The following is a 27,206-nucleotide window of genomic DNA, read 5'->3' as shown; positions in this document are numbered from 1 at the left end:
TCCCAGAGCAAAGTAGTAGTGCTCCCCCTGCTGACCAAGAAGCCAGGTTGGTTTTGTTTTGTTCTGTTTTCCCAATTTAAAACAAAACAAAGGCGACTAGACATCTTTAGGAAATAGCTTAGGACTTTGCCTGCAAAATTGTTATTTCAAGGATATTAGAAACTTACTGCAACAACACTGGGTATTTTCTTTCCTGCTACATACCACTACATGTTAAGGCAAATTCTGACCAGGTGCCAGATTTCTCTCTGCTTGGGGCTATTTCTTTGTTTTATCTCTTTTAACTCAGGGTGAGCCTGGAGAGTAAGACCTTTCTCACCTTGATAAGTTAAGCAGTTTGGGTGCCATCTGAATTTCTGAAACGGCCCAGGGCAGGAAATTGCTTATAATATAAACAAGTGATTTTTGCTCATCACTAGTTACTTGTATCAGAGGAGAGGGAGAAAGAAAGAGAAATCCACAGGGTTTTGGCATCTTGCAGCATGGAAAATTACTAAAAGCCCCAGCACTGAAGCCGAAAAGTGGTAGGGATTGAGTGGTCAGATTACGGACGGGTGGACGCACCCTGCTGAATTTGTAGGGCCTGCAACCTATCCAGTCAGTCGTTACCAGAGGGAGTAGGGTTCAAGAGAGGGGTTGAGAAATGAATTTATCAACTTAAAAATCATCAGAGTTGAAGTCACTGGTGTGGGTGAGGTCATCAAAAGAGGAAATATAGAGACTGAAGAGAAAAAGGCTGAGCATGGAAACTTGGGGAACATCACCAATGTTAAAGAATGGGCAGAAGAGGAAGCATTAGTGGAAACTGAGGCAGAATCCTCAAAGATATGGGAAGATAACTAAGAGAAGTTATTATGAGATTGACCAAAGGAGGAGAAAATGTCAAAAGAGGGAAGTCAACAGTGTCAAAAACCAAAGGGAAACCAAGTCTAAGAACTTAAATCATTGGTTTTGTTATTTAGGAGGTCCCTGGTGACCGCAAAAGAGTATAGTGATGGAGGCAAAAGCCCAGTTTTAGTGATAGTTTAAGTGATAAATGAGAAAATAAAAGTAAAGAAGACGAACAACACAATGGAGAAATTTGGCAGTGAAGCAGAAGAGAAAGCATGGTGGCCACAGGAAAGAGTGGGGCAGAAGAAACTGCCCTAAGACCAGCTGACGTGAATGTGCTTGGAGGTTAATGAGAAAGAGCCACTGAAGAGCGAAAGACAGATGAAAGAAGAATGAGTGGTTCTGACAGCTTCAAGGGACGTTGGGAGGGGAAAGGATCAAGAGCACATACTGAGTCTTGGATACTGAGTCTTGGAAATGAATAGAACACATCTTCTTCTGAGACAGTTGGACCTCAGGAAAGAAAGTGCAGATGATTTCTGAATGGTGGTCGAGGGGGATGATTTCCAGAGGACCACAGTGAGATGAGGGTTTAAGGAGACAGGTAAAGGTTTTTACTGCTAGAGCAGTTGCTGAAAGAGAAAAGGAAACTCAAACCTACTAAATCTTCTACTAAAGATTTATAAAGGACTCCCTGGGCAGTATTAAGGGGACAGAAAGACTGCTAATATAATGATGGAGATGAGCACCAACACAGTGGAGAGTTTTTTTCTCCAGCAGCAACACATACACCGAGGACATGAGAAAAAACAGTGAGTAATAAGGCTGATTCAGAGTTCTGGATTGCCATGGCCAATGGAATGGCAAGAGAGTATTGTCCTGGTGAGACTGTGGCAGTGGCCAGCTGGCTGTGGTGTGCCAGAGGAACCAGAAAGGCAATGAAGCTGGTGTGGAGAGAAGGGATTGGTTGGAGGGTGGAGGGTGGAGGGGTGTGGCTGATGGCTTGGAAAACAAAGATGAGATCCAGAGATCCCAAAGAGACTGAGAAGCCCATTTAGTGAGAGAGTAAACTTAGATTGAGGAACAGAAGCTGGAATCTGGAAGGGGTTTTGAGAACTCAGGATGTCTGGGATAGAGCAATTGTTGGTCTATGAATTGTTGGAGGGGAATGTACATGACACTCTCTGAGACAGAAAGAAACTGAATCCAGATGCCAAAACTCTGAGAGAATTCCTCACAGGATGTGACAAGATAAACCTAAATATCAGGTTATAATGATTATAAAGATGGGAGTCTATAATAGGATCCCATTTTTTTAAGCTCCTTCTATGTACCAGGCACTCTGTGGAGGTAATCTGTATATATTATCTCATTTAATTCCCATTTAACTGTAAGGAGTTACTCCCATTTTACAAAAGATGAAACTGAAGCTCAAAGAGATTAAGTGATTTGCTCAAGATTGCTCAGGAGTAAATGGTAAAGATGGAATTCGAATCTCCCCTGGGCCATAAGCACTATATTGTAAAATTCAGTATTGTGTTCCCAGCAACTAACAACACCAAGCACATTTTAAGAGCCTAAAAATATTAAGAAAAGGAGAAAAGGGAGATGGCTGGGTGGCTCAGTGATTGTGTGTCTGCCTTTGGCTCGGGGTGTGATCCCAGGGTCCTAGGATTGAGGCCGGCATGGGAGGAGCCTACTTTTCCTTGTACCTATGTCTCTGCCTCTGTGTGTCTCTCATGAATAAACAAATAAAAATCTTAAAAAAAAAAAGAAAGGAGAAAAGGAAGGAAGAGACAGCATAAATTAATGACCAAAAAAAAGAGAGAATTGAATAGAAGATGTGAAAGCTCATGTGTTTCTCCTCTACCCTGTGACCTCCCCAGAAGGGTGTGGTCTAATAGGATGGCAAAATCTAATTACCAGCAAGGTAAAACAAAGGAGCCCTCTTGGCTCCCCTCTTCTTCCCTCACCATGAAACATAAGGTTTTATTTTTAAATCAGAGCTTAAACTAAATAAAGTTGCTGACATCAAGTCTTCCTGATTATCTTCTATCCATCCTAAATTGTCATGTGGGCCACGTAAATAAAACAATTTGCTCTCCTCTAACATGTACCTTTCCAAACCCTGGTCACCACTATCAGCTTCCTGCCAATTCTCCCTCCACTTCCATTAAAGTAATGACGATTGGCTTAGATTCCTCTGAGGACAGAGATAATTAATATGAAAGGAAATGCAGCTAGATTTTACTGGCCAAAAACTGAAGTGAGAATGAGAAATGTTATGTGTCTTTGTGAACTCACAGGGAAGAGCTTTCCCACCTGAGTCACTGGAAAGGAGGACATTTTAACAAGTCTCTATTTTTGCTAAATATTTTTAAGAGTGCAATGTTGTAATGAGGGAAAATTTAGCACTTGAGTTCAGACTCTTGGAATAGTTTCAAGAACCCTTATCCATCAAACCTAGCCTCATGACACTCACCCTGGTCAAGTGTTTATTAAGCCTGTGACTGCCCGCGGGGGCCAGGGGAGGGAGGTGGCTGGCACCTCACCCTCCAAGTAAGTTGGGGGCAGGTAAGTAACAGTCCCAACTTCATCAGAACAGAGACTGGGCCTCCAAGAGGCAGGAAGAAGTACAAAATGAAGCTCTTGGGCAAGCCCTTCTGGCAAATCAGAGGTCTTTATGGGAGACTGTTCCTGTGGTGTTTCTGGGCTACTCTGGGGATGTGAAGGGTGAGAAAGAGAAGTTGGCAGAGACTGGGGACAGACTGCCCTTCCGTCTAGCACAGCTCTCCTTTTACTTGTTTTATAAGCTAGATTTCCAAATAAGGTTTCTTTTAAGCAAAGATCATGCTAATTAAACAAACAAACATAGAAACGCTGTAAGGTTCTTTCTAGGTTTAAAAATATGCCATGATCATAAATCTATAGAGTAGCTATCCCCAAAGTGGAATGCTGTGATTTGCTGTGGTTTGAGGAGACCCACAAGGGTTGGTCTGTTAAAAAATCTATCCCATGAGATTCTAGATAGAGGACTGAAGGAGGACCGGCAGCTAGGAGATGTTCAGATTGCTCTGGGGAGGGAGGGGACCTATCAGGTGATGCTGAGGGGAAGCACAGACTGCCTAGGACACAGGGTCTCAAAGAGGCTGAAAAGGAGAATCGTCTAGAACAAGGCTATGAGCATCTAGGAAAATTCCAGGCTTTAGCTAAGACTGGCTCTAAACACAGGTTAGGCACAAAGCTTGAATTTTTTTCTGGTATCTAGGGAAACATAATTAAGGGGACACAGGTGGTAATCCCTCCTAGAATTGACAGAAATTCTTCAAAGCTTTGAATACTGGGCTTGTGTCAAACAAACAAGGTTGGCTAATCAGAGGAAATCAGTGACTATGATTAGATGAGATGAAATAAATGTTTAAGAACTTTGGGCATGGATGGGAAGTGGAAGGATAAGAGACATTAGATCCTTGTCTATTCTTTTTTTTTTTTTTTTTAAATAATTCTCCTTTTTTATTTATTTATTTATGATAGTCACAGAGAGAGAGAGAGAGGCAGAGACACAGGCAGAGGGAGAAGCAGGCTCCATGCACCAGGAGCCCGATGTGGGATTCGATCCCGGGTCTCCAGGATCGCGCCCTGGGCCAAAGGCAGGCGCCAAACCACTGCGCCACCCAGGGATCCCAGATCCTTGTCTATTCTAAAGCTGAGGAAGAGAGAGGACAGTGATTCTCAAATCTAGGGTCAATATAGTAAATTCTATCTTTGTAGTATTTTATGTAACCAGGATTCATTTTTACCTTATGAATAGTAAAGTCTAAGGACAGAGGTAAAGCTATTGCTAGTAGAAAAATATAGATTGAAGGTAATTCAGACACTTATTAGGTAGTTTCTTTTGATTTCTGAATATCTGTATTCTCTCAACAGCAGCTTGCACATAATAAGTGTTGAATAAATACATGTTGAATGAACAAATAATGAAAAATATTCATGAATTTTAAGCTATGGGACAATTGAAGACTTTTTAAAAAAAGTTTTTATTTATTTACTTATGAGAAACACAGAGAGAGAGACAGAGACGTAGGCAGAGGGAGAAGCAAGTTCCCTGTGGGGAGCCCAATGTGGGACTTGATCCCAGGACCCCAGCCAGGATCACAACCAGAGCCAAAAGCAACCACTGAGTCACCCAGGTGCCCCATTGAAGACTTTTCTTACTTGAGGCCATCAATAAAGTCTTCTAGGGGGCAGGAGGTAAGTTCTTGGGCATTCCCACATTGGTGTTAGCTGAATATCATCACTATTATCACACACTTTAATATCCAGAATCAATGAATCCTCTGTGGAAGGGTTGTGTAGGGATCTCTAAATCTAAAAATGTGCTAAGCCCCTTGCTAGCAGAGTATACAGAAACCAGTTTGCTTCCAGGGACAAGCTTTTGGGGCAATAATGTTAACATTTTCCAATAATTAATTACAAAAATAAACTGAATTTAGTAGAGTGGAAATGCAGTGCCTTTAAAGTAATTCTAGGAAAACATAAACAATTGCAATGTAAATAAAGACTTTGCTGGAAAGTAGAGCTGGTGTGAAGGCTGAGTTTCTATTTATAGAAGAAAAGAAAGCAAGTTTCTGTTCCATTTCTTGTCAAACAATCTCCCTAGTTGGAATTTTTAGACTAGATTAACACAGTCAAGAAGGGCCTACTCTTTCAGAAGATGAACTACTCCTAAATGTCCTAAATTTCTTTCTGCTTAAGTTACAATTTTGTGAAATGGGATATGTTTCTACAAACACAGAATGTTAATTAGAATGATATTTACATGTCTATTCCCAAATCTCATCATTCATTTGTTTAAATAACAATCTCCTCGATGATTTCTGCCGAGGCAACTGTTGAATATTTTTAAAAAATTATTCCCTGCTTAGTGTTTGACTTTTCTATTATACGGTAACTTGTTAGTCTTGACAAACCTTGATCATGACAAGCACCCTCTACATTACTAACAAATTCTTGGGTTCTGAGGGTGTGCATATTCCAGAGAAGATGGAATGATTATAAAACCAAAATCTAGCCTTCTAGCCATCCACTCTATTCTTACCCCAATCTGCTTTCATTCAATCCTATTAAAAAAGAAGTTAAAATATCTCACCCCTCTGCTCAAAACCTTCTGGCAGCCTAAACCCCAAATCTTTACATAGTCTGTAAGATCCTGGCTGGCCTCATCTTCTATGACCTTGCATCTTGATCACTCTGCTCCAGCCATGCTAGCCTTAAATAAGCCAGGCACAGAAAAACTCTGCTCAGGACCTTTGCACTTGCTGTTACCTGTGCATGGAACATTCTTCTCCCAAATATCCTTGTGATTTGCTTTGCTTTTCCACAACTTCACTCAAATGTCACCTCTTTAGTGTCTAACATCTTCCCTATTTAACACTGTATTATTAGTCTCACTCTGGACATTCCCGACCCCTTTCTGGTTTTACTTTTTCTCCTTAGCACTAATCACCACCTAAAAAAATATATTTTTTACCTTAGTATTTTTCTTATTTGTCCCCTCACTAGAAGATGAGCTCTATGAGAGTAAGAATAGTCCTTCGTTTTGTTCCCTGCAGTATCCCTAGCATCTGAAAGAGTGCCCAGTATCTAACAAATACGTATAGATATTTGTTGAATGAATTGCATGAAGTCAAATAGCACCAATCTCCCCAACCAAGAATGAATAGAAAATAGGTGAGAAAATATGTTACTTAAATCCATTGGGCTTTACTACTTTGGATCAATGGCTTTTGATGTGGTTAGAATACCTGTATAATTTGAAGCTTCTGAGTAGCAAATATTTTTCATTTATTCAAAGGTTTCCATCTTCCCACAAAAACTTCCAAAGATGATGTAATGAAAAAATATTGCTTTGTATTTCATCCACTTTCTCTAATCTTTCTTTCACTTTGAAGGCGTAATGAGAGGATTTAGAGGTAAAAGCAAAAAATACAGATAATGTCAAATTGGGCAAACAGTCCCTGAAAAAGAAAGGCAATTGGTCTTATCAATGGAAATTATCAAACACGGGTGCAAGAAGGTTTTCTTCAATGAGGCACCCTACCTGGTTTGGGTTTTCTAAGCCACTTGATGCAAAAGAAAATATTTTCCCAAAAAATTATATCCACTAATGGACTGGAAAGTGATTCTCTTACACAAGGAGGCAGTGTTGCTCAGAAAAACTAAAGATTCTACTTCCTTAGCTAAGTCATGGGTATGAATCATCATCATACACTCAAAACCACTACAGAAAAAAAAAAAAAAAAAACCCAGCATAATTCTTCATATGACTACTGTTCAACTTCTCCAAAACTCGCTACCTTCTGAACGAAAGTTGTTGCAAGAAACCCAACACAAATGTATTTATAAAACCCCACTGGCAGGTGCTCCGTTTGAATGTTCACTCAGTACAACCTTGTTCCAGGTCAGGATTTTGCCTTCCACAGGATCTCCTATAAGATTTTCTCTCAAGACTGCTTTTAAAAGATAACTTTAAATGAAAAAAGGCAGACATGTATAGTCTACATATTTTCAAGTGCTAAACTTGTTTCAGCAGGAAGTAGAGTCTGACTTCATTTAAATTAAGTGTGCAGTTATCCAGAGCTTTGTTGGCAATGCTAGTGTGAACATTGAGGATTTCCCTTCTCATGCTCTAGCAGTATTTTATTAATTCACTCTTAGAGATAAAGATATTGACAAGGTATGCCGTGGAGATTAGAGCCACTGCTGAACAAAATCACAAATCAACCAGCGTAATGGGTTTTGCTTTCGAAATCAACTCTCAATTATTCCCTCCGTGGATTACTATTTGGCGTATTTTCTACATGGAATGTTAATACTAGTCTAGCTTTCTGCTGCTATGGGCATTCTCCCAAATCCACTCAGCCTACTCCCAGCTGATGGGTGCTTCTCAAATTAAAGTCATTATAAATACCATCCGCCTAAAGTCAATCATAATTAGAAAGGAAAATCCACTACAGGATAATAATGCGACACATCCCAAGACCAAACAAGCTACTCAAATTTTTAAATAATTAACACCACAATCAATCCCGCTTCCTGTACTGGTTGCTAATAGAATTTTACCTCTTTTTTGAAGGCATGATATTTTTTTAGGTGTACTCTTTTTTTTTTTTTTTGTAGTTTCATGTTTTTATTTAAATTCCAGTTAGTTAACATAGTGTGTAACATTAGTTTCAGGAGTGGAATTTAGTGATTCATCACTTATGTATAATACCCCATGCTCATCACAACAATTGTCCTTAAAGTCCATCACCCATTTGGCCTATCCACCCCCTCCACGGCCCTTCTAGCAACCCTCAGTTTGTTCTCTAAAGCTAAGAGTCTATTTTATGGTTTGCCTCTCTCTTTTTTTCCTCTATGTTCATCTGTTTTGTTTCCTAAATTCCATATATGAGTAAAATCATATGATGTTTCCCTTTCTCTGACTGACTTATTTCCCCTAGCATAATACATTCTAGTTCCAACCATCCAACCATGTCACTGCAAATGGCAAGATTTCATTTATACCACGAATTCTATATCCATTCATCACTCAATGGACATTTGGGCTCTTTCCATAATTTGGCTAATGTTAATAAATGCTGCCATAGATATTGGGTGCATGTATCCCTTTCAACTAGTATTTTTGTATCCTTTGGGGAAATTCCTAGTTGTATGATTGCTGGATCATAGAGTAGTTCTATTTTTAACTTTTCGAGGAATCTCCATATTGGTTTCCAGAGTGGCTACACCAGTTTGCATTCCCACCAACAGTGTAAGAGGGTTTCCTTTCTCTGCATCCTGGCCAACATCTGTTGTTTCTTGTGTTGTTAATTTTAGCTATTCTGACAGGTGTGAGATGACATCTCCTTATACTTTTGATTTGTATTTCCCCAATGATCAGTGATATTGAGTATATTTTCATGTGTCCGTCAGCCATCTGTATGTCTTCTTTGGAAAAAGTATCTATTCATGTTTTCTGCCCATTTTTAAACTGGATTATTTGGGGGTTTTTGTGTGTTGAGTTTGATAAGTTCTCTAAAGATTGTGGATACTAACCATTTATCAGACACGACATTCGTAAATATCTTCTCCCATTTTAAATGTTGCCTTTTAGTTTTGTTGATTATTTCCTTCACCATGCAGAAGTTTGTTATCTTGATGAAGTCCTAATAGTTCATTTTTGCTTTTGTTTCCCTTGTTAGGCATACACCTAAAGGCTTAATTCAGGACCCTGGGTGACCCAATGACTTGCATTTTGACAAGTTGGTTTGGAGAAACGGTGTGTTTAGAGCTCTCCTTGTATTCTTAGGAATAAATCTAAAGAGCACGCTTCCAATCATTGCTTATCTCCTCTTCAGTTCACTCTTCTATTCCAAATCAAGGTTGACACATGTTTTAATTTGATTTAAAAAAAACAAACAGATTACAGGAAACTTTTCCAATCTCAAGATAACCTAGGCATGCCTTAGTATTAAAAAGCAAGATTTTTCAAGAATTGAACAGTCAAAATAGTACAAAATCCATTGGGGCCAGATATAATGTTTTTTCTATTACATATGAATAAGATAGCTTAAATATGTGCTCTGGAGTAAGAGTAAAGACAAGGAACCTAGGTGTTTACAAGGAGACCCAATATTTATTTATTCATGAGACACACACACACACACACACACAGGCAGAGACACAGGCAGAGGGAGAAGCAGGCTCCATGCAGGGAGCCCGACACAGGACTCGATTCTGGGTCTCCAGGATCCCACCCTAGGCTGAAGGCGGTGCTAAACCGCTGAGCCACCAGGGCTGCCCAGGAGATCCAATATTTAGCTTCAACATGTAAATAACTATAAGGGCACCTGGTTGGCTCAGTCAGTTGGGGGTCTGCCTTTGGCTCAGGTTGTGATCCCAAGGCCCTGGGACAGAGCCCCACATCTGGCTCCTTGCTCCATGGGGAGCCTGCTACTCCATCTCCCTCTTCTATTTCCCCTGCTTGTGCTATCTCTCTCTCTCTCTCTCTCTCTCTCTTTCTCTGTCAAATAAAAAAAAAAAATCTTAAAAAAAAAATTAAGGATTGAGCCAAAGAACACAGGAACATCTCAGTGACTGTTATGTGAATCCAATCTGGGCACTCCAGGTTTTGTTAAAGAATCTTATCATTGCCCTTTGTGCCACAGACCACCAATAAATGTGTATCTGAAAAAAAAAGTGGGTAGCTGACTATAATTGCAACATCATTTGCACTCCAGTTTCCTTCCAAAAATAATTTTACACATGATGCTGCCAAACATTCGCAGCTCACTGACCGGAAATAATATTTAATAAGAATTGTCTCCCAAATATGCTATACATTTATTTCTCTAGATCAGTGATTTTTCACTTTTTAAAGGCAAAGATTGCTTTCTTCAAAGTAAATCATATATAGAACCCCAATTTTTAAATAAATAAAATAAGGCTACCCTGGTTGAAATGTAGGTGAAGGCTCAGAGCCCCTTTCCCACACATCACTGACAGAACCCAGTAAAACCTCTGTGCCACCTAGAGCTCTGAGTGGTTCGAATCCATTGCTCAGGATATTCTCAACCTTATTGTTGTATTAAACCAAACCATCAGAGAGAGACACACATCCGAAAAATGTGGCCTTTATGGAGTTAATTTTCTGAAAGTACTGCATCACATTTACTCAAATTGTATTGAGTTACCTTATTTTTAAATTAATCTGGTTGTACTGAAATAATAACCCCCACAACAATAGTCATGTTTAGTGTAATGATCAAGGGTATATTTTTCAGAGCTAGGCTGCCCAGGTTTCAAATCACAGACCTATCATTCATGAATTCGATGATCTCAGGTAAATTACTTGACCTCCTTGTGCCTTTGCTTCCTCATCTGTGAAAAGGAATTGAAGACAATAACAGTACCTACTTCAGAGAAAGCTGTGAGGACTAAATAAAACAATTAAAAAGACACTTTTTATGAAGAGCCTTGGAGAATTCTTTTCTTTAGCCATCAGCATTAAGAAAATGTATCTTTCACCCTAAACTATTTTTATTGTGAAAGCATTGTGATTTTTATAAATGACTGAATTCTTTGTTGTGGCAAAATATAAGGATGTATCTCCACTTCTCCACTCAGGGCCCATAAGAGGTACAACTAGCCATTCTCACACCAAAATCATACAAAGCCTCAGAATATTTTGTGAGTAATCCAGGTAACTACTAAGTCAAAGCTGGCATGTAAGTGAAACATGCTACTCTCCCCACGCTACGAGTACTCTTTCCATTAAGCACCCTGTATTCCAGGTCAAAGGAAAAGCAACACCAAAGAATCGAATATGGATTTTGCTTATGAAATAAATAAGTCAGCATAGGTTTTTATTTATCAAAAATTAATATTAACATGCTATGTATGAGCTACTTTGAAATATGAACTATTAATATTAAATAATATAACTCATAATATCTACCCTTGGAGGTAGATATGATTATCCCTATTTTACATATAAGAGAAGTGAGGCAGGGAGAAGTCGAGAAACTTCTCAAGATCACACAGCTAGTATATGATAACCCAGGCAGTCCTACTGCAAAGGATAGCGTTTAATCACCTTGTGATAAGGCCTGTCTTTGGGAGTGAGGAAGAGAAAATCAGTCAGACTTTAAGAGGATTAACCTGAGGGCAGAAAGTAGAATGAACTAGGAGAGCTGAGCAGTGACAATTATTATTATGTACTGAACACTGATTATGTGCTAGGCATTCTATGAGTATTGTATATACATTCTGTCAGCTAATTCTCACAACAAGCCTCTGAGGCCAATACATTTGTGCTCCGCATTTTACAGGGAAGGTAACTAAGGGTCAAGGAGGTTAAGCAATGACACACAGGCAGGAAGTGGCAGAGCTAGGACTCAAACCCAGTTCTACTTATTCGAAACCTATGTTCTTAACTGCTCACTAAATACGACTTTATGGGGTGCCTGTGTGGCACAGTAGGTTGAGCCTCAGACTCTTGGTTTCAGCTCAGATCTCATGATATGAGATCAAGCCTCACATTGGGTTCCATGCTCAGCACCGATTCTGCTTGAGATTTTCTCTCTCTCTCTCTGCCCTTCCTGTTTGTATGTGTGCTCTTTCTCTCTCTTTTTAAAATAAATAAATCTTTTAAAAGTATGACTTTATGTGACATATGTGAAAACTAATAGGAATGAAGAAGGAAAACTGATAGAAGACATACTGCCAAGAAGGAATTCATAGGGTTTAGTGACTGTTGCAACATTATCAAAGAAAGGGGAGGGGTTAGAGATGACTAAGGTTTGAAGTGTAAGTAACTTGGAAAAAAAGTGACACTGATCAAAGAGGTAGAGAAGTCAAGGAGAACCCCACCATGTGTGGGACAGGGTTGTCATTTTCACACTAGCTCACACTACTCATCCATCAGATTTCCTAAAACTCATGCAGAGGCTGGACTGGAACTCCTGATTCTTGCTTTTCCAGACAGGTTCTTCTTATCTTTTTTACTATCTGAATAAAGAAAATGATTTTAAAAGTCAAGTAAGAAGGAAAAAATTTTTAAGGTGTTAACTTCTTAGAGAAGAAGGTGGTCTATTCCTTCAGGAGTTAGTGGTCTGTGTTTAACCTTTAAGCAACCAACAAAACCTCTGCACAACAGTCACCAATATTTTTTTAAAGATTTATTTATTTGTGAAAGAGAGAGGGAGAGAGAGCGAGCTTGTCAATGGGAGGAGGGGCTGAGGGAGAAGGCGAGAGAGTCCCAAGCAGACTCTGAGCACGGACCCTGGCACCAGGCGTGATCTCACAACCCGAGATCATGACCTGAGCTGAAACCAAGAGTCAGACACTTAACCAAGTGAGCTACCCAGGTGTCCCAATAGTCACCAATATTTTGGCAATGAGACCTATAAGGAACATCCTAATAGACAATGCTATCTTAGCAGAAATAGGAGTTCCATCTTTTTTGTGAAAACTTCTGTTTCTTCTATACACGTTATCACCACCACCACAAAAAGGTAATGAGAAGAAATTTTCTGAGAAAAAAATTTTTGGTTGATAAAAATATCAGGTTTCGGCTACTTAATTAGTTGTATGACCAATGTAGGCAAGTAACATGACTTTTCGGTTCTCATTTAGCTCCTTCCTCTGTGAACTGAGGAAGTTGTTTAGATTCAGTTTAGCTCAGACTAACTAACATTAACAGAACTGCTGGTAGGGTTCTTTCCCACACTTTATATTCCATTTTTCAAGAAGGTAGAAAGAAGGGACTAAAGGTCTGGAGCCCAAACAGAACATTAGAGCTGAATGTGCTGCTACAGTTCATTTCATGCAATTCCCTTAGTTTAGAAACCAAGAAAATGAAGTACAGAGTCTGGATACAGCTGATTAGCGATGAAGTCCCATCCAGACCAAGATTCTGATTCCCAGTCTTAGGCTTTTCCCACTACCCCACAGTGTCTTTTCTAACCAACTGGCTGATTTAGACTTATTTGCCTTGGATGAACTCAGAGTGAGTAGCAAGGAAAAAAAAAAGCCAAAATACAGAGCCTCGCGACCAGAGAGGGATTTATGTGTTGGACTTAAGGTTCTTATAAAATGAAATCCCATAACATTTCAACTGCAACATAAAAGTATTAGACTGTGTTGTGTGCTTTTTTATAGAGCAGTATAATGGCTCAAGCCTCAGAAAGAACTTCTGGTCTTGCCACTGCAAACACAGTGTAACCTGGAAAAGTCACTCTGAAGTCTCAATTCCCGAGACTACAAAAAGGAGGTAATAGTATCCTCCTACCTAGGGAATGCCCTTGACCAAGTCTACATTTTCTCCCTACATTGACTTTGCTGCTGGAGGAGCAAAGAGGAAAAAGAATGTCCTGAATAAGGTAGACGGTAAGAAAGTGAGTGACAGAGAGGGTGCCAGCCAAGTCCTCCAACCCACATCCCAGAACCCCATCTTCAATTCTCCCTTTCTTTGCCACTGGCCTAAAAGGATAAAGAAATAGGGGAATAGCAAATACAAAATTTAAACGCAGAAACTGAAGTGAGAGTCAGCTTGTCACTGCCTGGGGAGCTATGGGCAGAAAGTACTCACTGCCCATCCCAAGGGCTGGCTCTGCTCACACCTCTGTGCTGAATTGCCAGGTTTAATACAACCATCTGGGGATTATCTTGGAGTTCCTGAGAGATAAGCACTAAATGAATACAGAACCAAACTAACAAATAAAACAAAATCATTGTTTTTATAGACCAGTCTTTTTACCTTCCTAACAAGACTGAAAATGAAAAGATGAAATTCACCACATGCCTCCTTTGAGGCAAAACCAATCTGGAACATAAAATAGCTGGCCTCTCTGAACATCAAGGAGCATGCCTTCTCTGACTCTTGGATGCTTCAAGTTTTCTTTGGGGTCCTTTTCTGAATGATGAGCCTTCTGCTATTCACAATTCTAGGCCAAACATGTTTAGTACAAGTCTTACTTCAAAATGAATTTCTTTAAAAAAAAAAAAACCACACACACGCTAATATTCATTCCCAACAAATATTTATTAAGTGCCTCCTACATGCCAGGCACTGTTCTCCGAGTACTAGGGAGTGCAGTGAAGGAAACAGACAAAAGTCCTATGCTCATGGAGCTTACATTCTGGTTGAAATCTCTCCCTCTTAATCTGCAAAGTGCCTGATTTCATAGATATTTGTTGAATGAATAAGTGATTAAGAATATTTGGGATAACCTGTGGGAATCAAATGGATTATAGTATAAAAATGAGCAGAGCAGTGAGCCACATAAAGCCTAAAATGTATATATCATTTTAATCAATCCTTAAATCTCATCTCCATTCCCCTCAACTTTCCTTTTTCTTATTGACTAAACTGTTACAAAATAAAATGGAGGTAATTTTTAGGAACTGTTTTTCCCAAGGCCCTGAGTTAAAATATCAACAAAGGAGAAATAAGCTCTTACAAAGAGAAAAGAAGGGAGAGCCTACTAATACCAGCCTCATTCTGTGAAGTCCTACATTTGGAGGCCTTATGCCTCTATGTTGAACCTCATTTTTTTTATTGAAGAATAGTTGATATATCATATTATATTAGTTTCAAGTATGCAACATAGTGATTTGATATTCATATACATAGTGAAATGACCACAATAAATCTATATATCAAAGTTGTTGCATACCATTGACTTTATTCTCTATGCTGTACATTACATCCTCATGTCTTAATTATTTTATAACTAGAAGATTGTACCTTTAATCCCCTTCACCTATTTTGTCTATTCCTCTATCCCCAAGCATCAAATTTTTAGAAATTCAATGAAGTAGCATCTCAAACCAACACTAAAATAAGTAATAATCTGGCTGAAGACTTACTTCAAGGAGATTCACAGATGACCCTCTACAAACTGGTCTTTGGGGTTCCATGTTGGTTTAGGTTCATCTGAACCCAGCAGAGTACTGCTGACCTCCAGTCAGGGGCAACTTCATTTTCATAGTGCCCTGGGTGGTGCAGCCTATGGAGGGATGAGTCAGACAAACCCAGGTGTTTCATAATGCAGTCAGGCACAAAGCATGTCCTTTGCCTCTGGGGAGTAAAGTTATAAGGATAAAAGATTATGAGGGAAATCACCTCCAGCATCAAGGAATGACAACCAATTTGGAAATGTAGACATCAAAGCTGAGGTGATTATTAAAACAAATCTCAAAAAAAAAAAAAAAAAAGAAATGCCTTTATTGGATGAAGCCTCCTCTCACCCTTTCCTTCCAAAGTGACTAGATGATGGATGGTGGTGGAGATGCAGATGCAAAATGAGGAGAGGAGGCATAAGTGATACTTTATTTATTTTTGTTGATTAATTCTAATATTTTGCTTTTGAATACTTACAAAATATTTTAAGAGTATTGGTTCTTCCTTCTCTCTAGCTTCCTCCCCTTTTGGTGTCTTTCTCCTCCCCTTTGCCTCTTTCCCTCCCACCTCTATGTTTGGCAAGGCTTCAAGTTTCTGTGTCAAAGAAAAGAATGACATGAAAAGAAAGAATGAGAGTAAGAATGAGATCAAGATTAGAGGAGGAACTGTTTTTCTCCCTTGTGTACTGGTTCTATGAAAAGATTTGTATAAGCTGCTGAGAATTATTGCAGAATGTGGCAAAGATGGACACTTAGGAAAGAAAGGTCTACCATTGTAAATTCCAGTCCTGGCACATGATAAAAGACAGTCATTTATTGTACCTCCATATATCCCCCCCATCTGGACTTTATCCACATAAATGCAAATAGGAAGGTTTGAATGATGGATGTCAGAAGGTGTGCATGAAAAAGAAGACTAAGACAACACCTTGCCAGTGACCTGAAAGCCAATGTTTGAGATGGATAGGCCATGCCTCAAACCCTCTGACAGGAAGAGTGGTTTCCAAGCGCTCTTTCAGATGATTTGGAAAATACATAAAGATTGTTCATCTTTGGACACAGGCATAATCATTGCTGGCATTATACTGACTAAAAAGAGCCACTATAGACCCAAGAAAACAACTTCATACACCTAGTAATAAATGTACACTCTCTACTCATGAATAACATATTAAGTAAAGCAAAATATACCAAAAAAAATAAAGAATGATAATAAAGATGTCTTGAAAGGTACCATTATTTTTATTATGAAAATGTTTTGAAGTATGGATTTCTTTTCTTCTCTTCTTTTGTGTTTTTTCATTCTTTTTCTACCTCCAACCCTTTCCCCAGTTCAAGGACATAGAAAATTATGTTTATTGCCTCTGAGTAGCTTTGGAGCAAAGTGGAAACTAGGAGACCTACAAATCTTTCATTACTCTTCCAGGACCTTGGGCGAACATAGTGGTTTTATGAAGGAGATGAAAATCTCTGTGTTAAACATTGAACAAGTGTCTTGGCTAGAAACAAAAGGAAAGAAGATTGTCACAAGTAGAGATGCCCTTGTTCTTCACTGGTGATTGAGAGGAAAAGACAATGAAGGAGGAGGAGGTCTGCAAGTTCTGAGAGCAAAGTAAACCTAGGTCTACTTCTTGCAAGCAAAGTAAAGGGCTACCTTCTGTATCTAGGCTAGTAGGAGTACAACAAACTTAGTACAAAATTTCTAGATATTTTCAGTAGCTAAATGGAAGCAGATCATCCACTTGTGGGGGTATAAACCAGCATTCTTCTCTTGGAAGCAAACTACACCAGGTTTAGGCAAAAAAAGAATGTATTACCATCAAGCAGAAATGGAATTTATTGGAAGGTTATGGGGAAGTTCCAAGAATCAAAAGCAATCTGGGAGCACCTAGTTTCAGCAAGAGGAAGACCGAGGTAAATTTAGAGGCCTGGATAACAGGAAGTATGGGCTTCCTTCAGGGTACTGACATCAAGTGAATCAGCTATAGTCTTTTCCCATCCTTGAGTCACTCGTCATAAAATTTATGCTCCTGGATAAAATGAAGGAAGCTTGCTCTGATCCTTCGTTCAACTTTCAGAGAAAGAAGGTATGATAACTTGTTTGATCATTGTAAGAGATTGTAGGCATTGAGGGAAGGGTAACCACCCCCAAAGAAAAGATAAGGTGTTATTACAAAAAATGAAAGAAGGAAAGAATGGAGCCTGGGCAGGCATAAAGAGTATATGCCCACTACAGATGGCCACTTTAGATATACAAAAATCTCATATGCTTGATTACTGCTTAATACATTATTCATGTGTGATAGTCAGTTGGAAGAAGTTGGAGCTCAATTTGACTGAGTGTTAAATATATCGTTTCACTTTCCTGTTTACAACTATTTATCAACTCTCAGTTCTTTCCAGTAAAGTTCCAAATTCCTTCCTGTTCTTCTAGTCCTTTCCACTTCCTCCACCCTCATCTTTCATTCCCTACCTTCCCTGAACCTTATGTCCCCATAGTACTATGGGACTTACACTCCTTGAACACAGTATCCTATTTCATCTCTCTGAGTCTCTACATGTGTCACATCCTCTGCTATGAATGACCTTCGCTATTGCTTGTCTGCTTGGAGAATTCACTCATCATATTCAAACACTTCTTCCTTAGGAATGTCTCTGTGATGCCTTCTTATTCCTGTCATCCTTTTCTCCCACTGCTTCTCCTTCTCATTTTGGCACCCCTACTATACATCTTGCACATGCCTCTATTTTTAAATTTATTCTCCTGTGTTGTAATTATTCACGTATATGTTTATCTCCCCTACAGATCCGTGAGCTTTTGGGGGTTAGGTTCTGAATAGATGGTTGTTGAATGAACTAGTGAATTTTCCAGTCAGACATCAATATTCACCAAGGACTCACTCTGCTTGGAATCATATACAGAAGGTGTTAATAGGGGATCATGCAGCATATCAACTAAAGCAGTAATTGTCTACTATGAGTATGCAGACCATCAGTAGGGAGAGAAAAGTAGTCTAGGTAGGACATATGGTTTTCATTGGAATCTCCAAATATTTATTCTTCCTTAATCCCCATGTCCACTTGCAAACGTAGTGCATCACTCTCTGCCTTCTTTATTTGCTAATATTACTTCTGCAAATTTTTATTTATCTTTATTTCAGATCTGGGTCTGTAACGTATAAACTTCAAAATATTATCATCTTTTTAATTATTAGCGAAACACTCAGTTTCATATATTGGATCATTTTATTATATAGCTCTTAAGAATATGGGTACAGGAGCCAGATTGCCTGCATGTGGATCCTGGTTCTGGTCCAATGATTCTGGGCAAGATATTTAACTTCTCTGTGCCTCAAATACCAAATCTATAAAAATGAGGCTCACAGTAGTACCCAACACATGGAATTGTTGAGAGAATCAAATGAGTCATAGATGTAAAGCACTCAGAACATTGCTTGGCATGTGAACAGGGCTAAATAAATGTTAACTACCATTATTATTACAATAAAATGTACTTCCTACCACATTACCACAATTTTTGGTCATTAAAATAATATAGTCAGTGAGAAGTATAATAGTAAAATGCATGTAAACATGACTGTTTTCATTATGGTGGGATTCTTGATGAATTAATCATCAGGAAATAAGGCATAATTCTAAACCACTGTAATTGAGAATGACCCTTAGGGAATTGATAAATAAATGGGGGCAAAGAGAATAAACACAAATCCAAATCCACTCAAGGATCCATGAATATGCTTTCTCATATAAGAGCTTGGTAATTAGAAAATAATCATATATGAGTCCAAAGGGGTTACTTAATTTAAGTGACCAAAAAAAGAAGGGGGGCTGCCTTTTAGTTTAGAGGGAAGGCAGGAAGAAGCCTTGAACTTTCTGAAAAACAATTTTTTGCCCCACTTAATACAGGGAACTAGAACTAATTAATGAATCCAGCTGGTTCATGAGTCAGTATTTACATTTTCAGTCAGTCTAATTTCCTAGGATCAGAGCTACAAGGTTTACTAATCAGTCATGTATCAGAGAGTCTCCACTCATTTACTCCAAAACTGACTTTCATTAAAGGGAATTTAAATAATTTGCCTACTCATCCAAGTCTGTAAGTCCAATTGAAGCTGATGCTAGATAAAACTGATTTAGGATTTCTAAGCATGTTGGTCACTCAGTAAACGTTATATAATGAGATATGTTATATGTTTGTTTAGGAGTTTCCAAATGGCTACTTAATTTATATGGGAAGATGCTTGAAAATCCAAACTTATTACTGTAGTTTTTATTACAAATTGACTTTTTTTGTGGTCATGAAAATAAGGACTGGGTTTAAGATCCAGGGTCAAAGCTGAGTGATCTTAATGATAATTAAGGCTTAAGGCTCCTAAAGTCACTGAAATATATTTTCCTCCTCCGTAGTTTCTAAGGGTTTAGTTTTGTTGGGATGCATATTAATGAGTGAAATGATATTCCTGGCTATGGAAAAGTAACTGTGCTATTTCAGTATGTTTGGAATAATATGTGAGGATGTCTTGGAGGGTGAGAGAGACAGGTTACCTCGGAAAATGCCTTAAGTCAAATGAAATTTGGGATCTAAGGGTTTCTACCAATGATGATAAAGCAATAATAATGAATAGTCTTTGTTTTCAGCTACCTAAAATCTCATCCTATGACCTCATGTCTACTACCTCAACAGGTCAGAAACTCTCTCAATTTCCCAAACTGAAACCTACACATCTGTGTAAAATTGCACCAACCCTTTCTCACTTTCCTTTTTCCTATCTAAGTTTGGTTCTCTTCCTGTGCTCTGGATCCCACCCCAAGTGCCTTCTCTCAAGTATTCAATTCCTAGTGCCCTCTGTACCGGATCCTTTGCATCAGCTTTCAAACACACTCAGTCGCTTCACCTCTGAAACATTCTCCTTCAACCCTGCCTCCTTCCCCAGCCACCACCCTGTCACTGTCTTCCCCTTCACAAATAAACTGGGAAAGAATTTATCTACTCTGTCTTCCTTTTCTCACTACACACTGCTTTTTAGACCCACTTCAATCTAACTTCCATTTCCACTCCCCTGAAATAACTGTCACTAAGTCACCAATGGTCTCTAGGTTGTTAAACCCAATGGACACTTAGTCTTCACTTTAAGTGATTTCTCAGCAGCATCTAACACGTTGATGACTCTCCTCATCTCTTGGGTTCTGTTCTGCCATACATGCTGTTTTTCTTCTACTATTCTTCCTCAGTCTCTTTTGCCAACTTATCCTCCTCTATTCAACTTTTAACTGTTGGAATTATTCAAAGATCAGTTCCAGACCTACTGTTCTCATGTTATATCCTCTCTAGTTGGTTACATGCATATTGATGCCTTCCATTATTTTTTAAAGATTTTATTTATTTATTCATGAGAGACAGAGAAAGAGAGAGAGAGAGAGAGAGAGGCAGAGACACAGGCAGAGGGAGAAGCAGGCTCCATGCAGGGAGCCCGAAATGGGACTCGATCCCGGGTCTCCAGGATCACGCCCGGGGCTGAAGGCAGCGCTAAACCGCTGAGCCACCCGGGCTGCCCAATGCCTTCAATTATTATGTATATACTAACAACACCCAAATTTCTACTTCCAGCTCGTATTTCTCAGAGCACCAAGTCACATGTCCAACTACCTACCTGGTAATTCCAGTTGGATGTTCAAAAAGTACCTCACATTTCAAAAAACAAAAATTTGAAGTCAGGGCCTCCTCTCCACCCTATCTAGTCCTTTCTTGACTTTTCCCTATCTCACCATCCCTTCATTTTCTAGGTCAGAGATGGGGAATCATCTTCAACTTTTCCCTCATCTCTCATGTTCAGTATATCAGGGTGGTAAACTATCCTATCCCTGTGTTCTCAGAATTGCTACCAAAGGTCCAAAGCTGAAGACAAAGAGCATCAAGGAACCTCCAACATCTAAATATAACCAGTGGTTTAAATGAGATGCAGCAGAACTGGTTATGCTCTTCCAAGCATCCATCTCCCTTCCTTCTCTCTAACCCCATGCATTGTACATGTGTGCCCGTGTGGGCACACACACACACACACACACACACACACACACACGCACACACTTACTTATAGTAGAGGAACATGAAGGGAGTCCCTGGGGCAAATGATGTGCCTCTTCCCCTCCCACAAGCCAACTTAGAAAATCTGATCAAATTAATTGTATTGACAAGAAAAGCCTTCAAGAAAAAGATACAAGCATCTCATTGGTTAGACATCTACTAAAGCAATAGACTTGCTAATCTGCTCTTGGTAGAAAAACAGAAATTAGAAAACAAAGAGAAATAGCACCAACTGGGGTAGCAAGATGTTTAGATTTTCCAGAAGACACCAGAGAAAAAAGCCAAAATTGACTAAATTGCTGGTACCTTCCCAAGAAGGACTACAACCCAAATGATGGGAGCCCAACACCAAGAGGCTTTGGGGTACATTGCTAAGGTAAGATGTCAAAAGAAGTGGCTTCCCTTCACATCAGAGAACTATACAGAGCCCCTTGCAAGGACATGTCTCAAGGTGCATCCTCATTTTGTACAAAGCTAGAAGGCACAGATTTCTAGCAGTTCAAATAGTAAATCTTTTAGCAGTTCAAATATTAAACCTTCCCACAAATGAGAAAAGTTTTTTATTTCTGAGAAAGAAACTTGAAAGAAAAATCAATAATTCTCCTGGTCTCTGGACCAACAATTTTGTAATTGTGTTAACCAAGTAATTTTCAATTTATTACCTCACCTCAGGGAATCATAAAGATAATTCTTTCCCACTTTCTATAATTGGGAACCCTTGAGGTAAGTCTCCCTAGTTTAATTACATATATGGGAAACAATATATCAAATGTATATATTTTTGGCTTAAATTCATTTTGCCAAAATTGTATCAAGTTCTACCCCATGTGCAAGAGCAAATGGGTTGAAATAGTTCAGTGAAAAACAAATATTGCTTTTACATTCACCACTTCAAACTTCATGTGTCTGACTCTTAAAAGATACACGTTGCACTTCATCAAGTGCTTTGTTCCTGATCATTCTGCAGAATCAAGAAAAAGAAATGAGTTATACACAGACATATGGGGTTGTGTTCATTTAATAATTTACTTTAAGTAATAGGAATTTAAAGGCATGATTCATGATTAGTTGAAATAATTTGTAGTTTATCTGGGTGCTGTTTTTTTATCTCTTTGAAATTCCATTTTCCCACTGGAATAATGGTGATGATTCCTATCTTACATCTATTTATAAGAATTTTAGAAGGTCTGAGATGATATATTAGAAACATTTTGAAAATCTCTAATGTTCGATGTATCATAATTCTTGATATTTTTAAGTAGCTTTGGTTTCTGTTTACAAAAATACTACTGAGGAATATCAGAGAGATAAATGGTTCCTTCTATTACACACCTTTTTCAGAATTTCTCAACATATATCAACAGCCACAGAGCAAGATAATATTTGTGATCCTTGATTACCTTAAAAAGCAAAAGATAATAAAACAAAAAGCATGGAAGAAATAAGACTGGTAACTTTTTCTTCAACCCCAAATTTATTTTAGAAATGTTAACTTCACCACGAACTATTCACCTTCAGTCTTGAGTATATTTCAAATGGATGATTTAAATTTCTGATATTCTGGTTTCCACTGACAAATTCTGCATTTTGACAAGTTTTGATGAAGTCTATTCATTCTAGACAATTTATGCAAACCTAACTTGAATAGTTAATTTTGACTTTATCCCCTTGAGTTCCTGGAACCGCCCTGATTAAATTTTAAAATATAATTACAGGTAGCACATTGAGTCAGTCAGTTAGTCAGAGAAATCCAAGCTCTGAATGCCTATTTCCTGCAGTGCACTGCATTAAGTGCTCTCTGGAGGAGGGCGGGGGTGGATGGGAACAGTCATCCATGAAATGATTTGAGGATTATTATTAAAACAACATATCACCAAGTACAAAGTACTCAAGTAGAAACTATACATAAAAGTTCAAGGAATGAAGAGTAAAGGAAGCACCTTCCCTGCTTTAATCGCCTGCCCCATATATTTAGCAAATGCGTTTGGTGACTGCTAGTAGTCATCTCTTGCTGGCATCCCAAGAAAACAAATTAAACAATGTTGCTCCACCCGACAAATGGGCAGCTTGGGTTGGTGAAGAGCAGTTTTTTAGTTTCTTTTATCTGGTATTACTTCAACAGCTTTGTTAAGTGAAGGTCCAGGCAGAGTTGTTTTTTTTTTATATTTTATTTTGGAATAATTTTAGATTTGTGGAAATGTTGCAAAAATAATACAGAGAGTTCCTATATACCCTCATCCAGTTTTCCCTAAACTTAACATTTTACTTCACCATAGTACATTTCTCAAAACTAAGAACCAACAGTGGTACATTACTATTAACCAAATTTTGGATTTCATTCAGTTCATTGATTTGCTGCCAATGTCTTTTACCAGTTCCAGGATTCAGTCCATATACTACATTACAAAGAGACTTTATTGTCTTTCTGCTGATATTTATTTTTTTATTTTTATTTTTTTAAAGGTTTTATTTATTTAATCGAGAGAGAGAGAGACAGAGAGAGACAGAGAGAGGCAGAGACACAGGCAGAGGGAGAAGCAGGCTCCATGCAAGGAGCCCGATGTGGGGCTCGATCCTGGGTCTCCAGGATCACGCCCCGGGCTGTAGGTGGCGCTAAACCGCTGAGCCACCCGGGCTGCGCATCTGCTGATTTTTAAAAATCAGCCATTTCTGGGCAATGAAGCTAATCATTGTCAAAATATTAATATGAGGAGTAATAAAAATAAATTGAGAGTCTAAAAGACACCTGGGCATACCACAGTGTCAGGTAGGTTCTTAGCCAACTTTAGCAAGAAGTAGGCATGATCTTAGAGTCAGACATTATCTCTCTTTTATTTACTTAAAAATGATGATTGAATATGAGCTTTACCATCGTTGCTGAGGTATTTTTTTTTAAATATCCATTAGAATAATTCTTTTGGTATCACATTGGATGGTCATCTACATTTTCGTATATGAAGACACAGATACAGGCTGATTGGATTTCCAATTAGGGAAGCTTACCACAGTCGCTAGAGAAATAAAACCTTAAATAGTCTGCTTATATGAATCAGAAGATAATAATGAATCTGGTACTACACTTTGAAAATCACTTTTGTTGATATTTGCCTGAGAGAAAAGTAAAGTCATTTTGTTCTGACAGTATTATAGGACCCCAGATTGATATGTTGCCTATCAATCAGATAGGGAATCTGTTAAATCTCATTCCAAATCTGTTCGAGGACTAAGTTGGAAAAACAAATATATTAGTTTTCCACACGGGTTTTCACCATTCTGTCTTTTAAGTAATGCAATCATTTTTAAAATAATAAAATATTGTTTTTAACAATAATAAAACATCATTCTAAATGAACCTTAATTTTGTGCCCTGAAACAAGGCCTCTGGTTGATCAATACAAATTAATTAGGGATGAGGGATATAACACACATCTTCAGCAGTATTTCTTAAACTTCAACATGTTTATGAGTCATCTAGGGATCTTTCAGTTGGTCTGGGGATGGACCCTGTGATGCTGCATTTTTATCAAGCTTCTAGATGATGCCATTGCTGCGGGCTCACTTTTGCAAAGTTTTAGCAAAACAAGGTGTTCTAGCATTTAGTGATCCCTGGAGAACACTGGAACTTCTTAGCCTGTCTCTGTCGTAGAAAGAGTACCTATACCTAAAGCAAATTTTGGAATATGCCAATCTGTATCCTGAACTCTAAGGTTCAGAATGAAGAAGGGATAATTATAGGGAAACTAAATTAATAATGTCTCCCTGGAGTACAGGAACATGGTGGAAACTTTTGGAATCTGATCACTTAACTGAGGGGCCTTTTATCTCTAATCTCCACTTTTTCACCCTAGTATCAATCTAGTAAGAATGACATAGGGAAAAATTCATAAGATGAGAGTACAATTCAATTCTGCAATTTCTGCCCATATCATTATTGCTAATGCTAATCTCAAAAACACATCTTCAGTTCTTCAGACTGATCTTACATCTCCTTACCTCTCTCTGTTCCAGAGGTCTTCCTGGCTCTTGTGATTGAAATTTATTTGAGAGAGAGTTCACACGAGCATGAGCAAGGAAGGGACAGAGGAAGATGGGGAGAGAGAATCTCAAGCAAACTCGCTGCTGAGCGCAGAGACCTAACTCAGGGCCGGATCCTGAGATCAAGACCTGAGCTGAAACCAAGAGTGGGACGCTTAACCAGGCACCTCAAGGTATTTCATCTGGTTACTACAGGAAAAAAAGGAAATTTCAGAAAAATTTAAAAAGTTTGTTGGTTGCCTCAGGAGAAGAGAGGCTATGAGAACATATTCTCTTCCACAATGGATCAGAAAATTAAAAAAAAAAAAACTCAGAAGCAATAAATAGTACAAACTTCGGATCCCTCAAGATGCTGCCTTAGGATCCATCATATGGTGAGTTGGTAGCTTATATCCTGTACAGATGAATAGGGTGGAAGAACCCCGACAAACCACTCTTTGAATTGCTTCTATAAGATTCCAAATATATTCAGGATTTCTGATAAGGTTGCTATTGCTAACAAATGGTGGCAATGGAAAAGTAAGCCAACTTTCAGAGTCCACAGATAAAGAAAAGGCCCTTATCACCCACAATTCCTCTAACCCCCTGCTTCCAGCCACTGCATTGCCATCAGTGATAGGGTTGGGGGTGGAGGTGGTGGGAGGAAGTCGCCATCCAGTGAAAATCAGAATTTTGGGAAATTTCTCTCCACCAGTGTAAGCTTGACAGCTTACCAGTACCAGTATTTGAATACTTTTCTGATGAGATTAACAGTGACTTTAACAAACATGATTTTTTGATATTGTATAATGAGATGTATCAACTTTTGGAATATATGCATAAGTCAGTGAACCAATATTTTCCAAACTACCAATAAATGCATGATGTTACAGTCATCCATGGGTAAAAGATCCATTGAAAATGCAAGACAGATCTATAGATTTTAATGTGATAGAATATGTATAGCCGTTGATACGATTTCAGATTATACAATGCAACTAACCTTTAGGAAACTTAAAACTTCTCAATCTTTGGTGTAATATCAAAGATGAGTATTCATAATTATCTGAAAAGCTTTTAAATTCTCCCTTTTCCAACCACATACATGACCACATTTTATTTATATACCTCAACCGAAACAGTATGTCACAATTGGTTAAATGCAGAAGTAAATATAAATCCAGCTATTTCCTATTAAGCTAGACATAAAAGAAATTTGCAAAGCATGTAAAATAATGCCACTCTTCTAATTTTCTTTGTTTTAGAAAATACAGTCATTTCCATAGACTGAGTATATTATCATAAAATGGGCTTATTGTTACTATTTTTAGATAAGTAAATACGTACTTAATTTGTTCTGTTTTAATTTTTATATGGTATATATTGACATAATCTAAATAAACAAAAGCTTTTTGGGGTTCTCAATAATTTTTAAGAGTGTACTATAAAAGTTTGAGAACTGCTACTCTAAGCTAAGGACTATGCTTCATTACCTTTCATTTCATTTTATTTTATTTTATAAATTTTTATTTAAATCCTATATAGTTAATATACAGTGTACCTTTCTTTCCTTTCCTTTCCTTTCCTTTCCTTTCCTTTCCTTTCCTTTCCTTTCCTTTCCTTTCCTTTCCTTTCCTTTCCTTTCCTTTCCTTTCCTTTTCCTCATTTGAGAGAGAGCTGAAAGAGAACAGGAGGAGGATACAGTCTTCACTGTGTTCAGAGCCCAACATGGGGCTCCATTTCATGACCCTAAGATCATGACCTAAACTGAAACGAAAAATTGGACGCTTAACTGACTGTGTCATCCAGG

At 38.3% G+C, this 27,206-nt stretch overlaps 1 long non-coding RNA gene across 1 annotated transcript; it reads left to right on the top strand.

The window, feature by feature from the left end:
- Positions 1-469: 469 nt before the first annotated feature.
- Positions 470-27,206, top strand: LOC119872366. Its single transcript, XR_005360444.1, has 3 exons — positions 470-1,643; positions 25,391-25,791; positions 27,068-27,206. It is a non-coding gene; the product is annotated as an uncharacterized LOC119872366 (long non-coding RNA).

This window comes from Canis lupus, chromosome 6 (assembly GCF_011100685.1).
Source record: "Canis lupus familiaris isolate Mischka breed German Shepherd chromosome 6, alternate assembly UU_Cfam_GSD_1.0, whole genome shotgun sequence".
Lineage (NCBI taxonomy): Eukaryota > Metazoa > Chordata > Mammalia > Carnivora > Canidae > Canis > Canis lupus.
Note: the sequence above shows the minus strand (reverse complement) of the source record. Positions and strands in the feature narration are given on the sequence as shown.